Raw genomic sequence first — 19,184 nt, 5'->3', positions numbered from 1 at the left:
TGGGAAAGAAGTTGAGAGAAGGGTGTCTAACGGATTCTGTTTTCAGTGTAGAAAGTTGTTCTGCCAAGTGTGAGTGACAAAGGGGGCTTAAAGAGAGAGCTTAAAAAAATGTTTCTTTGTTCTCAAAGAATTTATATTGTCGGACTTCCCGTGTGGCTCGCAACATAACTACTCGGCGTTGCTTCTACCCTAGCCTGGGAACTTCCATATGCCGCAGGTGTGGCCAAAAAAAAAAGAATTTATATTGTTAGTGAAAAGAAAATATTGATATTCCCTATGCCCCAAATGCGCATTCCCCCATTTTTGTATATTAAATTCTACCCATCTCTCAAGGCCTAGATCAAAATATACATCTTTCAGAAAGATTACCTTGGTCTTCAATACTCTTCCTGAAAAAGTAGAAATAATTCCTCCACTTATAAAACACCCACAGAACCTTTTTTTTTTTTTTTTGGCTTCTTAGGGTCACACCCGCGGCATATTGAGTTCCCAGGCTAGGGGTCAAATCGAAACTACAGCTGCTGGCCTACACAACAGCCACAGCAACGCAGGATCTGAGCTGCATCTGTGACCTATGTCACAGCTCAGGCAAAGCCAGATGCTTAACCCACCAAACGAGGCCGGGGCTCGATCCCGCGTGCTTAGGAATACTAGTCAGTCTTATTTCCACTGAGCAACAACGGGAACTGCCTACCCATAGCACTTTCTATTTTTGTTGTTATGCTTGTGTTTCTCCCTCCCAGGAGACTTATGAATCCTTGAAAGTGGTAGTAACTGGCAGGTGGAGTGCCTCACATAAAGTAGGTGTTCAAAAAATGTTTATAGAGGAGTTCCCATTGTGGCTCAGTGGTTAATGAATCTGACTAGGAACCATGAGGTTGCAGGTTCAATCCCTGGCCTTGCTCAGTGGGTTAAGGATCTGGCGTTACCATGAGCTGTGGTGTAGGTCGCAGACGGCTTGGATCCTATGTTGCTGTGGCTCTGGCATAGGCTGGCAGCTACAGCTCCGATTAGACCCCTAGCCTGGGAACCTCCATATGCCGTGGGAGCGGCCCTTAGAAAAGGCAAAAAGACAAAAAAAAAAAAGTTTATAGAGTAATATTTTTCTGGCCGCACCTGTGGCATACAGAAATCCCTGGGCCAGGCGCGGAACCTGCATCACAGCAGTGACCCGAGCCACAGCATTGACAACACCAGGTCCTTAACCCACTGAGCCGCAAAGGAACTCCTCTTACAGAGTAAATGTAAATGATCATTTAAATGTCAGATAGCATATTAATACGATAAATTAAGTAACAGTTGTGATAGAATTTCAGAAGAGGCGTTTCTGCCATGGCTCAACGGTTAACAAACCCAACTAGGATCCATTAGAATGCGAGTTGCCATGAGCTGTGGTATAGGTCACAGATGCAGCTCGGATCTGGTGTTGCTGTGGCTGTGGTGTAGGCCCACAGCTGTAGCTCTGATTCAACCCCTAGTCTAGAAACTTCCATATGCCTCAAGTGCGGCCCTAAAAAGAAAAAAAGAAAAAAAATAGAGAAAACATTTTTTTCCTGATGTTGATAATTCCTAGTATTTACTCTCTTAACTTTTATATATAACATTCAGTGTTAATTTATTATTGTACTTTACATTGCTAGTATTTATTTCTCATAACTGGAAATTTGTACTTTTTAAAGAAGTTTTTTTATAGTTGATTTACATCGTTCTGTCAATTTCTGCTATAAAAAAAAAAAAAAGTTTGTACCTTTTGAACCTTCATCCAATCCCCCTGCATCCCCACCTCTGGTAACCACAAATCTGATTTCTTTTTCTATGCATTTGTTTATTTGTTTGTTTTTGAAGTATAATTGCCCTACAAAACTATGTTAGTTCCTGATGTATCACTACAATAAATCTATTTACCGTCTGTCACCATGCAAAGTTATTGCATAATTATTGACTATAATTCCAGCACTGTACATTTCATACCCACGCTTGTTTATTTCGTTACGGGAATTTGGTACCTCTTAATCTCCCTCGCCTATTTCTCTCATTCCCCCACTTTCTCCCCTCTGGCAACCACCCATTTTTTTTCTCTGAACCTATGACTATTTCTGTTTTCTTATGTTTATTCATTTGTTTTTATTTTATTTTATTTTTTGCCATTTCTTGGGCCACGCCCACGGCATGTGGAGGTTCCCAGGCTAGGGGTCCAATTGGAGCTGTAGCTGCCGGCCTACGCCAGAGCCACAGAAACACGGGATCCGAGGCGCGTCTGCAACCTACACTAAAGCTCACAGCAATGCCGGATCCTTAACCCACTGAGCAAGGCCAGGGATCAAACCTGCAACCTCATGGTTCCTAGTCGGATTCGTCAACCACGGCGCCACGACGGGAACTCCTTGTTTTGATTTTAGATTCCACATGTAAGTGATATTATACAGTATTTGTTTATTATAAATAATGGCACAATGAATATAGGAATGCATCTTTTCAAGTTAACATTTTTGCCTTTTTCAGATAAATAAGCAGGAATGAAATTGTTGGATTGTTTGGTAGTTCTACTTCCAGTTGTTTTTTTTTTAAAAAACTCCATACTGTTTTCTGTAGTGGCTACACCAATTTACATTCCCAACAACAGTGTACAAAGACTCCCTTTTCCCACGTTCTCACCAAGATTTGTTATTTGGGGCCTTTTGGATGATAGGCATTCTGGCAGGTGTGAGGTGATATCTCACTGTGGTTTTGACTTGCATTTCTCTGATAATTAATTATGTTGACCATATTTTCATGTGCTTGTTGACCATCTGTCAACTTTGGAAACGTGTCTATTCAGATATTCTGTTCATTTTTTAATTAGGTTGGTTTTTTTTTATTTTGAGTTGTATGAGCTATACATATATATATATATATATATATATATAATATACGTACAAAATATTAACTCCTTATCAGTCATATCATTTGCAAATATTTTCTCCCATTCCATAGACTATTTTTTCATTTTGTACTACTTCATTAGTAGTTGGGACATAGCTGAAGAAACAATCTCTGAACTCGAGGATATTCCAATAGAAATTTCCAAAGCTGAAAAGCAAAGAGAAAAAAAGGTGGAAAAAGAACAGAAAAGAATACCCAAGAAATGTGGCAAAACTAACATGTAACAAGAATACCAGAATGAAAAGAAAGAGAGAAAGGAACAGAATATTTGAAGCAAGAATAACTGAGAATTTCCCCAAATTAATGTCAGATACCAAGCCACAGATCCAGGAAGCTCAGAGAACACTAAGCAGGATAAATAGAAATATATCTATACTGGCATACCTTGGAGATATTGAGGGTTTGGTTGCAGACCACCTTAATAAAATAAATATCTCAATAAAGTGAGTCACATGAATTTTTGGTTTCCCAGTACATATATGTTTACACTATAATCTATTAAGCAAGCAATAACACTATATCTGAAAAAAACATTGTACACATCTTAATTTAAATATACTTTATTGCAGAGTTCCCTTCGTGGTGCAGGGGAAACAATTCTGACTAGGAACCATGAGGTTGCAGGTTCGATCCCTGGCCTCGCTCAATGGGTTAAAGATCTGGCATTGCCCTGAGCTGTGGTGTAGGTTGCAGACTCGGCTCAGATCTGATGTTGCTGTGGGTATTATGTAGACAAGCTGCCATGGCTCCGATTGGACCCCTAGCCTGGGAACCTCCATATGCCACAGGTGCGGCCCTAAAAAGACGGAAAAAAAAAAAAAAAGAAAGAAAGAAAAAAAAGAAAAAGAAAGGAGGGAGTTCCCTAGTGGCCTAGCAGGTTAAGTAGCCAGCATTGTCACTGCTGTGGCACAGGTTCAATCCTGGCCCAGGAACTCCCGCATGCCATGGGCATGGCCAAAAACAAAGAAAGAAGTACCTATATTAATTTCAAGCAGAGTAGATTTCAAAGTAAGGAAATTTAACAGGAATAAAGAGGGGCATTACACAATGATAAAGAAGTCAATTCTCCAAGAAGACTTATTAATCCTTAAGGTGTATACCTAACAACAGAGCATCAAAATACATGAAGGGACAATGGATAAAACTACAAAGAGAAACAGATGAATCCGCCATTACAGTGTAGACTTCGGCACCCCTTTATCATAAATGGACAAATCTAGCAGGCAGAAAATCAGTAAGAACATAATTGAATTCAAGAGCACCATCAATTAACTGGTTATATTTGACATCTATTGACTACCGCATCCAACAGCAGAATACATATTTTTCTCAAGCTTGCATGGAACATTCATCAAGATAGGCCACATCCTGGTCCAGAAAACACATGTTAACAAATTTAAAAGAATACAAATCATACAACGTTTGCTCTCAAACCACAATGGAATTAATCCAGAAATAAGTGACAGAAAGATAGCTGGAAAAATCCCAAAATACTTGGAGATTAAACAACACACTTCTAAATATCACTTGGATCAAGGAAGAAATCTTAAGACAAAATTTTAGATTTTTTTTTTTCTTTTTGGGGCCTCACCTGTGGCATATGGAGTTTCCCAGGCTAGGGGTCTAATCATAGCTACAGCTGCCGGCCTACACCACAGCCACAGCAACACCAGATCCAAGCCATGTCTGCCACCTACAACACAGCTCACGGCAACGCCAGATCCCTAACCCACTGAGCAAGGCCAGGGATTGAACCTGGACCTCATGGTTCCTAGTCAGATTCGTTTCTGCTGCGCCACAATGGGAACTCCTAGAATATTTTTAAACTAAATAAAAATACAACTTAATAAATTTCATGACAGGGAACAAGAGCAATACTTAGAGAGAAAGTTATAAAATTGAATGCAAGTATTAGAAAAGAAGAAAGACCTAAAATTAATAATGTAAGCTTCCACCTTAGGGAACTAGATACAGAAGGGCAAGTTAACCACAGGCAAGCATAAAAGAAATAATAAAAATTAAAGCAGAAATCAATAAAATTGAAAACAGAAAAATCAGTATAGAAAATCAATAAAATCAATTAGCCATTAGTTAGGCTAAAAAAAAAAGAGAGAGAGAGAATATATAAATTACTAATTATCAGAAATGAAAGCGGGGACATCACCATAGATCCCATGAACATTAAAAGGATAATAAAACAGGAGTTTCCGTCGTGGCGCAGTGGTTAACGAATCCGACTAGGAACCATGAGGTTGCGGGTTCGGTCCCTGCCCTTGCTCAGTGGGTTAACCATCCAGCGTTGCTGTGAGCTGTGGTGTAGGTTGCAGATGCAGCTCGGATCCCGCGTTGCTGTGGCTCTGGCGTAGGCCGGCAGCTACAGCTCCGATTCGACCCCTAGCCTGGGAACCTCCATATGCCGCGGGAGCGGCCCTAGAAATGGCAAAAAGACAAAAACAAAAAAGATAATAAAACAATATTAGTAACAATCTATGCCCACAAATTTGATAACCTAGATGAAATGGATCAATTATTTGAAAGACGTAATCTGCCAAAACTCACACAAAAAGAAATAGGCAATCTGAATAGGCCTATGTCTAAAAAAGAAATTAAATCAGTGATTAATAACCTCCTAAAACAGAAAATACAGGGCCTACATGGGTTCACTGGTGAATTCTACCAAATATTTAAGGATGAAATTTTACAAACTCTTACAATCTCTATCAGAAGATAGAAGCAGAGGGAATTTTTCTAATTCATTCTATGAGGTCAATATTGCCCTAATACCAAAACCAGATAGAGATAGTACAAGGAAACTAAAAACATATCTACCATGAACATAGATGTAAAAATCCTTGACAAAATATTAGCAAATCAAATCCAACTATATATATATATATATATTTTTTTTTTTTGTCTTTTTGCCATTTCTTGGGCTGCTCCTGCGGCATATGGAGGTTCCCAGGCTAGGGGTCGAATCGGAGCTGTAGCTGCCGGCCTATGCCAGAGCCACAGCAATGCAGGATCCGAGCCTCATCTGCAACCTACACCACAGCTCACGGCAACGCCGGATGGTTAACCCACTGAGCAAGGGCAGGGATTGAACCCACAACTTCATGGTTCTTAGATTCGTTAGCCACTGCGCCACGACGGGAACTCCCAACAATATATTTTTTAAGAAGAGTTATACACTATGACAAAATAAGATAGACCAAGTATGCAAGATGGGTCCAATATTCAAAAACCAACTAATACATCATCACATCAACATGCTAACAAGAAAAATGACATGATTATACCAGTAGATACGTAAAGCATTTGACAAATAAATGGGTGACAAAATACCCATTCATGATTTCTAAAAAACCTCTAATTTAATGAGGAATAAAAGGGAATTTCCTCAACTTAATAAAGAGCATCTACGAAAACATCTACAGCTAACATAATACTTGATGGTAAACTAGAACCTTTCCTGCTAAGATCAGGAACAAAGCAGGAATGTCCCCTCCCACTATTTCTTTTCAACATCATACTGGTTGTTCTAGCTAATGCAGTAAGACAAGAAAAGGAAATAAAAGATGTACTGATTGGTAAGAAAACATAAAACTGTCTTTGCTTAAAGAAGACATGATTGTCTATGTAGAAATAATAAATAACAGCAACAAAATCTTCTTGAACTAATAGGTAATTACAACAAGGTTGCAAGATGTAAGGTTAATATACAAAAGTCAATAGCTTTCCCATGTATCAGCAATGAATAAGTTGTATTTGAAATTAAAAACACAATCCCATTTACATTAGCACCCCCCAAAAAATGAAATACTTAGGAATAAATCTAACAAAACATGTACAAAATCTATATAAGGAAAACTACACAACTGTGATGAATGAAATCCTTAACTAAAAAGATGGAGAGATAGTCCATGTCCATGGATAGGAAGACTCAATATTGTCAAAATGCCAGTTGTTCCTACATGATCTTCCTAAACATGGAAGCAAACAATATGCCCTTCAACAAGTGAATCAATAAATAAACTATGGTACATTTAGACAATGGATTTTTTTTTTGGCCACACTTGTGGCATGTGGAATTTCCTTGGCCAGGGATAGAACTCATGCCACAGAAGCAACCTGAGCCCCAGCAGTGGCAATGTGGGATCCTTAATCATTAGGCCACCAGGAAACTCCTGGACAATGGAATATTATTTAGCAGAAATGAGCTATCAAGACATGGAGGAACCTTAATTGCATATTACTAAATGAAATAAGCCAATCTGAAAAGGCTACGTACTGTAAAATTCCAACTATATGGTATTTTGGAAAAAGTAAAATACGGAGACAGTGAAAGCATCAGTGGCTACTAGGTGTTTGGGGGAAAAGAGGAATAAATGACAGCACACAGAAGATTTTTGAGACTATTCTATATGGTACTATAATGGTGGATATATATCATTGTGTGTTTGAAAAAACCCATAAAATGTACAACACCAAGAATGAACACTAATCTAAATTATGGACTTTGGGTGATAATGATGTGTCAATGTAGGTTCAGAAAGTGGACAAATGGACCACTCTGATGTAGGATTTTTTTTTTTTTTTCTATTTCTTGGGCCGCTCCCGCGGCATATGGAGGTTCCCAGGCTAGGGGTTGAATCGGAGCTGTAGCCGCCGGCCTACGCCAGAGCCACAGCAACGCGGGATCCGAGCCTCGTCTGCAACCTACACCACAGCTCACGGCAACGCCGGATCATTAACCCACTGAGCAAGGGCAGGGACTGAATCCGCAACCTCATGGTTCCTAGTCGGATTCATTAACCACTGCGCCACGACGGGAACTCCTGATGTAGGATTTTTATAGTGAGGGAAGCTGTGCATATGCAGGGGTAAGTGATATATGAGAAATCTCCACATCTTCCTCTCAGTTTTCCTGTAAACCCAAAACTACTCTAAAAATAGTCTATATAAAATAAAAAGATATTCATAATGGGCAAAAGCTATAAATAAACAATTTTTAGAACTACAAATGCCTTTGAGCACTGGCAATCTGGGAAATATGGAATAAAACTTTAAAATACCACTTATTTGCTCATCAAGCTGGAAAAAAGTTAAAATGCTTATATCCAAATACGGTAAGAGTATAGGGGAAGTGGCAATAATATATGTTGTTAAAAGTGTAAAGCAGTACAATTTTTTCAAAGGACATTGTGGTAATATGCATCAAAATTTAAAACAGTCATATCCTTTGACTGAGCAGTTTCACTTCTACAGAAATACATATTACTCCAAAATGTATATAATTTTGTAACATACTGACTGTATTTGTAATACTGATTGTACCATAAATCTGGACATAACCTAGATGTTCATCAATAGGAGAAGAGTTAAGTAAATTTTGATATATGCACAGCTTGGAATACTATATGGCAACTGCAAAGAATGGCAAATAAAGATAACATAAGTATGTTGTTAAAAGTATAATATGAATAGTTGATGCCAATTCTATGAAAATAATTATATATTATTATGGCAATAAGGACGTAATAATATCTGGAAGGAAATAGATAATTTATCTCTAAGAAGAGGTGTGGAATGGGGAATGTGGTGGTGAAACACTTTTAACGTTTTACTACATGTATATGCCTGTAATTTTTCCTACATAAATGTATTACTTTTGTGATTTACAAACAATAAAAGGGAAAGAATAAATCAATTAAAATAAAACCTTCTAAGAGTTGAGGAAGCGTAGAGCATGTTCAGAGCCCAGAATGAGAAGTGCCTTGAAATGATGTCAGCAAGATGGCAGAGTAGACGATACTAGCCTTCATCTCTCCACAAAACTCCAAAATTAGTACACCTGAAATTAACACAACATTGTAAATCAACTATACTTTGATTTAAAAAATAACAAAGGGAGTTCCCATTGTGGCCCAGTGGGTTAAGAATCCAACGTAGTACCGTGAGGTTGCAGGTTCAATCCCTAGCCTCTCAATAGATTAAGGATCCAGCATTGCCCCAGGCTACAGCATAGGCCTGTAGTTGCAGCTCCAATCTGACCCCTATCCTGGGAACTTCCATATACTGCAGTTGCAGCCATAAAAATAAATAATAAATAAATTTAAAAATTAAATAGTTATCCATGAACTAAAATAGACCTGGGAGAGTCAAGCATCCAATTAAGAACCTCTGCACTTTAAACTTATTCAGTGTTGTGTGTCAATTATATCTCAATAAAACTGGAAAAAATAAAGATATTCTGAGGGAAAAAAAATATTGGAAATAACCTATGTTTTTAAAAAAAGAATCTCTGGCAACATAGAGGAGCAAAAAATGAAGACTAATCACACAGAAAGAATTTCTAGGGAGGCTGGCTTAGGAGAGATATCTGGAATCATCTAGGAATAAAGAATAAAGTGGGGGATTATCAGTGTAAGCCAGGCAGCATAAGCAAGCACAACCCTAAAACAGCAGCCTGCTCTGTTTTGCAGCTGAGGACTTCAACAACCCCCATAATAGCCATGAGCTACATGCAGCTTTCACAGTACAAGACTCTGTAGTGTTTGACAGTGCAGATCTCAGCGGTCTGCTCCACAGAGAACATTAGCAGCTTTCACTACCGAGGTAACCAAAGGCCACTGCCATCACAGACCTCCAGGGAGGAAGACACTGCCACACCTATTCACCAGAAGGAGCTGCTGTTGCACTGCCTAAGGACCAGGGCTTCTAGCCCTCCTTCCCCCAACCCACTCCCCACTTACATACCACTTTAACCCTGAGCAGGACAAAGAATTAAAAATTGTTTTAAAGAAGCTCAACAAGCTACAAGAGAATACAGATACACAATTCAAGAAAATCATGAAAATAATACATAAACAAAACAAGGAGTTCAGCAAGAGCTAAAAATTGTAAAAAGAAAAAAAAAAAAAGAACCAAACAAAAATTCTGGAGCTGAAAAATACAATAAAATGAAAAATGCAGGAGTTCCCACTGTGGTGCAATGGGTTAAGAATTCGCCTGCATGGAGTTCCATTTGTGGCACAGTGGAAACAAATCTGATTAGGAACCATGAGGTTGAGGATTCGATCCCTGGCCTTGCTCAGTGGGTGAGCTGTGGTGCAGGTCACAGATGCAGCCTGGATCTGGCATTGCTATGGCTCTGGCATCGACTGGTGGCAACAGCTCCGATTAGACCTCTAACCTGGGAACATCCATATGCTGCAGGTGCCGCCCTAAAAAGACAAAAGACTAAAAAAAAAAAAAAAAAAGGAATTCGCCTGCAGTGGTTCACGTCCCTGCAGATATGTGGGTTCAATCCCCAGCCCAGCACAGTGGGGTAAAGGATCTGGCATTTCCACAGCTGTGGCATAGGTCTTGGCTGCAGCTTTGATTCAAGCACTGGCCCCACAAACTTTTATATGCCACAGGTATGGCCATAAAAAATAAAAAAATAATTTTTAAAAGAAAAATGCAGTGAAAGATCAACAACAGACTTGATCAAGCAGAAGAATGAAACTAAGAATTCAAAGATGGGGCATTTGAAATTATCCAGTTAGAGAAGAAAAAAGAATGAAGACAACGTGACTTATGAGACACCATAATTGAGGTGCTGCATGCATTATGGGAGCCCCAGAAAGAGAACAGAGAGAGAAAGTGAGGGGATGAGAAGTCAGAGAGCTTATTTAAAGAAATAATGACTGAAGGAGTTCCCATGTGACTCAGTGGTTAATGGACCTGACTAGCATCCATGAGGACTTGGGTCCAATCCCTGGCCTCCCTCAGTGGGTTAAGGATCCAGCGTTGCCATAAGCTGTGGTGTAGGTCGCAGATGTGTCTTGGAGCCCACATTGCTGTGGTTCTGGCATAGGCCAGAGGCTATAACTCCTATTGGACCCCTAGCCTGGGAACCTCCATCTGCCATGGGTGTGGCCCTAAAAACACAAAAGAACAGAAAAGAAAAAAAAAAAAGAAAGAATGACTGAAAACTTTCCAAATCTGGGAGACATATGGACATCCAAGAACATGAAACTCACAAGTCCCTATCTAGAGTCAACTCAAAGAAGACTTTCAACAAGATACATTAATAATAAAAGTGTCGGGGTTCCCGTCGTGGCTCAGTGGTTAAGGATCTGGCATTGCCATGAGCTGTGGTGTAGGTTGCAGACATGGCTGATGGTTAATGGTTGATCCAGTGATTAATGCGGGTTCAATCCCTGGCCTTGCTCAGTGGGTTAAGGATCTGGCATTGCCATGAGCTGTGGTGTAGGTTGCAGACGCGACTAGGATCCCCCATTGCTGTGGATGTGGCGTAGGCCAGAGGCTACAGTTCCAACTTGACCCCTAGCCTGGGAACCTCCATATGCTGCAGGAGTGGCCCAAGAAATGGCAGAAAGACCCCCCAAAAAAGTATATATATATATAAAATAATAAGTGTCAAGTTAAAAACTAAACAAAAAATGAAATAAAATTATCACTAAAATTTTAAATAAATAATTTATCTTATAATAATACAATTATATTAAAATTTCAATATGCATTATAATAAAACACATTATAATAAGGTTGTCAAAAATCAAAGACAAAGATAATTTTGAAAGCAGTTAAAAGAAAAAGAAATCTCATCTCATACAAGGGAACCCCCAGTAAAGTTATCAGTGGAGCTCTGGAATGATCTATTCAAAGTGTTAAAGTAAAAAACTTCCAACCAAGGAGCTTTACTCAGCAAAGCTGTCCTTCAGAAACGAAGGAGAGGTAAGATTTTCTAAGACAAACATAAACTGATGGAATTCATCACCACTAGACCTGTCTTATAAGAAATGCTAAAGGGAGTTGTTTAAGCAGAAATGAAAGAAATCCTGCTTAGTGATATAAAAAAACATGAAAGTATAAAACACGCTGGTAAATATAAATATATTATTAAGTACAGAATACTCTACTGTGATAGTGGTGTATACATCACTTAACTCCACTATAGAGATTAGGAGTTCCTGTTGTGTCTCTGTAGTAATGAGCCCAACTAGTATCCATGAGGACATGGGTTCGATCCCTGGCCTTGCTCAGTGGGTTAAGGATCCAACATTGCTGTGAGCTGCAGTGTAGGTCGCAGATGTGGCTGTGGTGAGGCCAGCAGCTACAGCTCCAATTCAACCCCTAACCTGGGGACTTTCATATGCCGTGGGTGTGTCCCTAAAAAGACAACAACAACAACAACAAAAAGATTAAAAGATTAAAAGCAAAAGTGTTAAAAATAACTACAGCTACAATAATTGTTAATGGTACACAATATAAAATGATGTAAATTATGGCATCAAAGCATGAAATAAGTGAAGAGTAAAAGGGTATAATTTTTGGATGTGATCAAAATTGTTACCAGCTTAAAATAGACATTTACAACTATAAGATATTTTATGTAAGCCTCATAGTAAGCACAAAGCAAAAACCTATAGTAAATATACAAACAATAAAAGAAAGAAATCAAAGCATATTATTACAAAAAATCATCAAATCACAAAGGAAGAGGAGTTCCCTGGTGGCCTAGTGGTTAAGGATCTAGCATTGTCCCTGCTGTGGCTTGAGTCACTGCTGTGGCATAGGTTTAATCCCTGGCCCAGGGAACTTCTTCTAAAAGAAATCTCAAAGGAAGATATCAAGAGAGGAAGAAATAAGAGAACCATTGCTATGGCTGTGGTATAGGCTGGCAACTGCATCTTTGATTCGACTCCTAGCCTGGGAACCTCCATATGCCATGTGTGCAGCCCTAAAAAAAAAAAAAAAGCCAGAAACCAATGAGAAAGTAAAAAGGCAATCCTACTTACAATAGCATCAAAAACAAAATTAGGAATAAATTTAACCAAGGAGGTACCACACCTATCCTGAAAACTGTAAGACATTGGTGAAAGAAATATAAATAGATAGATATCCCATGTTGTTGGACTGGAAGAATTAATATTGTTAACATGTCCTTACTACCCAAAATGATCTACAGATTCAATGCAAGCTCTATCAAAACTCCAACGGCATTTTTCATAGAAATAGAAAAAAAATCCTAAAATATATAAAACCACAAAAGACACTGAATAGCCAAAGCAATCTTGAAAAAATCAAAGATAGAGCCATGACACTTAACTTCAAACTATAACGCAAAGCTATAATAATCAAAACAATATGGTACTGACATAAAAAGACATATAAACCAATGGAACAAAACAGAGAGTCAGAATAAACCCCACACATATACAGTCAACTAATGTTTGACAAGAGCACCAAGAACACACAACAAGGAAAGGATAGTCTCTTTAACAAATGGTAATAGAAAAACTGGATATCTAAAGGCAAAAGAATGAAACTGAACCATTATCATACTCAATTACAAAAATTAACTCATGGAGTTCCCATCGTGGCTCAGTGGTTAACAAATCCAACTAGGAACCATGAGGTTGCGGGTTCGATCCCTGGCCTTGCTCAGTGGGTTAAGGATCCAGCGTTGCCATGAGCTGTGGTGTAGGTCGCAGATGCGGCTCAGATCCTGCGTTGCTGTGGCTCTGGTGTAGGCTGGCAGCTACAGCTCCGACTGGAACCCTAGCCTGGGAACCTCCATATGCTGCGGGTGCGGCCCCATGAAGCAAAAAAAAAAAAAAAAAAAAAAAAATTAACTCAAAATGGATTAAAGACCCAAAGAAAATCTGAAACAGTAAAACTCTTGGAAGCAAATGTAGGGGAAAATCTCTTTGACATTGGTCTTGGCGATGATTTTTGGAAAAGGTGCCAAAAGCATAGGCAACAGAAGCAAAATTAAACAAGTGGTACTATATGAAACAAAAAAGCTTCTGCACAGCAAAGGAAACAGTAAACAAAATGAAAAGGCAACCTGCAGAATGGGAGAAAATATTTGGAAACCATGTATCTGGTCAGGGGTTAATATCTAAAATATATAAGGAAATCCCAATCCTGGGCATATATCCTGACTATAATTCGAAAAGATACATGCACCCCTATGTTCATAGCAGCACTATTTATAATAGCCAAGACATGGAAACAACTTAAATGTCTATCCACAGAAGAATGGATAAAGAAAATGTAATATATGGCAGCACTTGTGGTTTGTGGATAGTATTCTGTGGGTGGAAACATCTCTACTGAATTGATGCCCCAACCTAGTTTCTGAAGACAAGGAGATGTCTTAAAATACACTTGGCCAAACTGGATTTACCTGCCTATGGCAATGAGAGAAACTAGTCCTCGCTAAAAGCAAAGCAAATATCAAACTTATTAAATCAAAGACTGTTTTATCATTCACAGGGGAAACTCGGGCTGCTATGCAGGAGATTTCATCAGAAAGAAGAAGCTCTTATACCAGAATTATCAATAGTCATCCAACAATCATTTATCCCATGCATTCAGTATTTTGGGGCTTGTAACTTCTCAGTGGTTTAGGAAAAATGAGAGGGGCAACTGTCCCATTGCTAAATAATTTCGCACAATGGGAAGGAAGCACAGTGTTTTGCATATTAACTTCACAGAGCTACTGTGACTGGCAGAATGATGCTCATGCTGACATGGACTGGGGAGTGTTGAAAGGGGATGATAGGGGTGGGGAGAAGGCAGGATATGATGACAAATATGGCCAGAGAATTCAGTGGAGTTGTTTCAAAGCTAGTGATTTCAAATTGTGAATCTAGAATCAGAGCAATGGATGAGATCACTAAGGCAGCAGTTTTCTGTTGTTTGACCTTTCACACTCATTCTTTCTTGAATGTAGAGTGGAGTTTTCCAGAGGCTATAAGACATGCGATGTTACAACAGGCAATGCAGAAACAAATACGAGACTCCTGCTCTTAAGCCGGACCTTAAAGATATTCGCAAAAATGTTACGTAATGCCACTCTTCCACTGTTTTTGTTTTGGAAATTATAGTTGTTTTTCATAAAACATGACATTAATATTAGCAAGTATTGGGTTTGTTATTGTGAATTTAAATTAATTAAGATATGTAAATATTTTAAAGTTTTCATCTTTTAAACTTTATTTTTTAGAAGTTTTAGATTTACAGAAAAATTACAAAGATAGTACAGAGCGACCATACACCCCACATCCAGACATCCAGTTTTCCCCATTATTAACATCTTGCTTACATTAAAAATATGTGGTGCATTTGTCAAAATTAATGAACCAATACTGATACATTTTTATTATTTACTAAAGTCTATACTTTATTCAGATTTCCTCAGTTTTTCCCGGATCCTATCCAGGATACAACAATACATTTAGTTGTCATGACTCCTTAGGTGCCTCTTGGCTGTGACAGTTTCTCAGACATTCCCTGTTTTTTTTCTTTTTTTTTTTTTGGTCTTTTCTAGGGCTGCACCTGCAGCATATGGAGGTTCCCAGGCTAGGGGTCTAATCAGAGCTGAAGTCACAGGGCTACACCACAGCCACGCCAGCTCCAAGCCGCATCTTTGACCTACACCACAGCTCGCGGCAAGCCAGATCCTCAACCCACTGACAGGGATCAAACCCACATCCTCATGGATGTTAGGTTCATTAACCACTGAGCTACGACGGGAACTCCAGACTTTCCTTGTTTTTGAATGACCTTGACAGTTTTGAGGAGCAGTCACTGGTCAAGTGTTTGGTGGACCGTCCCTCTGATGCAATTAATTTGATTTTTTTTTTCTTCTAGTTAGACTTTGGCTACGGGGAGGGAAACCACAGAGGTAAAGTATCATTTTCATCACATCACAGCAAGGGTCCACTATCAACATGAATTGTCACTGCTGATGTTGACCTTGATCACCTGACTGAGGCTTGTCAGGTTTCTCCACTGTAAAGTTACTCCCCCCACCACACACACCCTTTTTCTGTTTTGTACTCTAGAAGGAAATCATCTGTAGCCCACAGTTAGGAATCATTTATTTATATCAGTATGGACTCATGCATATTTATTTGATACTTTGGGTCATAATCCAAAATTACTTAATTTTGTTGCTCAAATTGTCCCAACTTTGGCCGCTGGGAACACTTGCAGTTTGGCTCCTGCCTTCTTTTCAAATGCTAATATGGATAGATATAACCCACCTAAGTAAAAGCTCTTTAGGGTCCTTGATAATTTTTAAGAGTGTAAAGGGATACTGAGACGGAAAAATTTGAGAACAGCCACACTAATGGGCCCACCCGACCCCAGCGCCAGGTGTGGGCATGGTTCTTCTGCAGAAAATAGGCTGCAGACAGGGCAGAGGCAAAGCAGGCCACATTCCTTGCACCCATGGAGGCACCCACTTCTCCGTGCCGCGCACTCCTAAGATTTTCTTCCAGTTTGAAACGCCGGAGCCCCCACAAAGTCGAAGCTCACCCAACTATGCCTTTCCAGGAAATGCCACTGTGGGGCGCACGGCCCACAGAGTGAGTCACCCGCCAGAGTCGGGAAGGAGACGGCATCTTGGCTCTCGCTCAGCGTTTTCCTCCGCGGGGCCAGCGCCCAGGCCGGGCCTGATTGGTCTCATCCCTGTTCTAGGCTCTGGTGGCTCGCCCTCCCGGGCCACATCAGGCGTGCAGGTGTGGCGCCGCGGAAAAAGAGCGCTCCTGCAGCGGTAGCAGGGCACACAGGGAAGACTGGCCGATTCTCCAGACCTCAGAAGGGCACCCCCAGTTGCCCTGTCAGATCCCTGCTGAAAGCAGCCGGACAGCTCCCCGGGCCTCGGCCCTGCTCCCGCCCTTCCCTCGCTGGTCGGGCTGGCTGGGTCAGACAGACCATGTCTCCCGCAAGGGCACGACGACAGAGATAAACTGCTGCAGCTGGAGACCAGGCTAATTGATACAATAAGTTCTATAATTGCCTGGAAAATAAGGTAGTGATTTGGCAGAGGGAATGCTTTGATCTTATCAGCCAAGAAAGACCTCTTCAAATGAAACTTCTGAGAGAGGCTGGAGGCCTCTAACTTAAAGTGTGAAACCCAGGGTCTGCCTGCCCTGGGTCCCCTGTTCTCTGCCTGACACCCAGACTTTTCTGGAAGGGATGGAAAGACCCTTCTGGGAAAATGACTGGGAAGGAATATATGTGTGGTGAAGGGGTGGGTTCTGGGCTGTTAAGGAACAGGCGGAGGGCTGGAATGATTTCTCCAGCCCTAGAGAGGCTGTAGTAAAGGAGATAGGGAGGTGGGGGAGGAACAGACTGGGGTTATGAAAACCCTGATTTGGCTCAAGCCTGAGGAGTTTTCCTATGGACTCAGGGCTTGATTTGGGCTTTTTAGGCAACAGAGGGTAACAGAGGGAGGAGAACCTTGGTCCTGTTTTCTCTAAGAATCTGCCTGTGCACATGCCGGCACACGCACACACACACACACACACACACACACACACACACACACACACACACACACACACACACACACACACCCTCACTCTGCGCTGTGGGTGTCCCTGCCTGGCAGAGGCCCCAGCACAAAGAGGATTAGAGAGATGAGCTAATCTGGTTTATATCCCAGACATGGCCCCAGAAACGGACCTTGTCTACCCTGTTTAAGAGAGTAAAAGAGTGAGGGGTCCTTTTGGGGCCTGCTGGCTGACAGTATCAGAGACTCCTTCCCACTGGAAGTCTGGAGGAGGCTGGAGTCCTAACTTTAAATTTAGGGAGTAAAGAAGCAGAACCCTCAGAAGAAAGGATGGGCTTTGCTACAAGAAATGAGAGATAAAGACAGAAAGAGGCCTGGATAGAGGGAACTGGATCTCCATCCCACTTGTTTCACATGCAAGGAAACTGAGGCCAGGAGTGGGAAAGTGACAGAGTCATGCAAATCTTACATGATTGAGCATGCGCGGGATGGTGTTGATGGTGGGGGCCTGATTTCTTTCAGTCCAGTGCACTTTGCACTGTGTTGGAGGGACTGCAGAAGAAGGTGTGAGGCAGAGGGCAAGAGAAAGAGAGAGGACAGACACAAAGAGAAACAAAGATACATAAAGAAAAAGAGGGACACAGAGGCTGAGAATCAGAAAAGATATGGAGAAAGAGAGATGAAGAAAGTGACAAGAATGAGAACGGGAGTCATACAGATTCATAGAGTGAAAGATGGAGGGGGAGACAGAGATACAGACCAAAACAAGAGTGACAGAGATAGATAGGGAGGCAGAGGTTCTGACAGAGGAGGAAAGGCTAGCAGATACAGGCAGAGAGACAAATGGAGACAGAGACAAATGCAGAGAGAAAGGAATAGACACAGAATGACAGAAATACGGGCCAGAGAGAGACCCAGAGAGATGATGACACAGAAAAGAGACTGGCAAAGAGCAAGAGGCAGAGTGAACCAGGGAAAGCAGACTGGGAGGGAGCCAGAGAGTGGGCTCTGCAGATGGTTCCACTGGAAGAAAATCTTACTTCCAGATTGTTCTGAAGCCCAGAACAGGTGGTGAGAGGAGAATGAGAACTCTGTGTAGTCCATTTGATACAGGCAGGTTGTGAGAGAGAGGCTGGGGGCAAAGTAGGACCACCCTCCCTTGGGGTTAGGCTGGTTAGTGACCACCCAGGATCCCAGCAGCACACCCACTGGCCTCACACAGAACCTGGGCCACCCGCCCAGGATGGCTGTCAGCCCGCCCACCGCCTGGCTCCAGTCTGATTACAGCCAAAGTGCTAAAAGGCTCCAGACCCCCGGGGCTCCGCCTCCTCAGGCCTCTGCTTCCCCTTCTCCCTTAGCTCTCTCTTTTCCTTTCTCCAGGGGCCCTTGGGGATTGGTCTACCGCCATTTGGCCACCAGCTGGGAGAGAGAGGTCTCTGTCTTTAGCCCTGCCCCACTGAAAGCCTTCCCCTGGTTTGGGGCAGATGCTCCTTCCTCCAAAGCCCTCTTGGCCTGGCCTCTTTGAGACAAGTCCAATGCTTCGCCTGGGAGCTCATAAATACCAAGGAGAGGCCCGTCAGGCTGTGTACAAAGCATTGATCCCCATCTCACTCTCCTTAAAAGCCCCTGGGTTCTTCCCAAACTCCCTGCTCTTCCCTAGGCACCTGCCTGGGGTGGCGGGAGAGGAAGAACAAGAGCTGGGGCACTAGGGGTCTGGGTGAACCTGGCCCCACTTCAAATGAGACTTGCCTAGCTTTGCAAAGAAATCTCAGCAAAGGCGTCTCAGGGCCCCCTGTGCAAGCAGCAGGCTCAGGAATTCCTTGACTCCTATCCAAACCTCCCCCCAGCCCCTTCTCAGCTTTTCTCTCTGCTCATTACCATCCACACCACCTCCCACCCACCGGGAAGAAGAGAAGGTCATCACCAAAGGGGCCCAGGGAAGCGG

Source organism: Phacochoerus africanus, chromosome 6 (genome assembly GCF_016906955.1).
Source record: "Phacochoerus africanus isolate WHEZ1 chromosome 6, ROS_Pafr_v1, whole genome shotgun sequence".
In the NCBI taxonomy this organism is placed as follows: domain Eukaryota; kingdom Metazoa; phylum Chordata; class Mammalia; order Artiodactyla; family Suidae; genus Phacochoerus; species Phacochoerus africanus.
The sequence above is the reverse complement of the archived record's forward strand: the minus strand, read 5'-3'. Positions refer to the sequence as shown.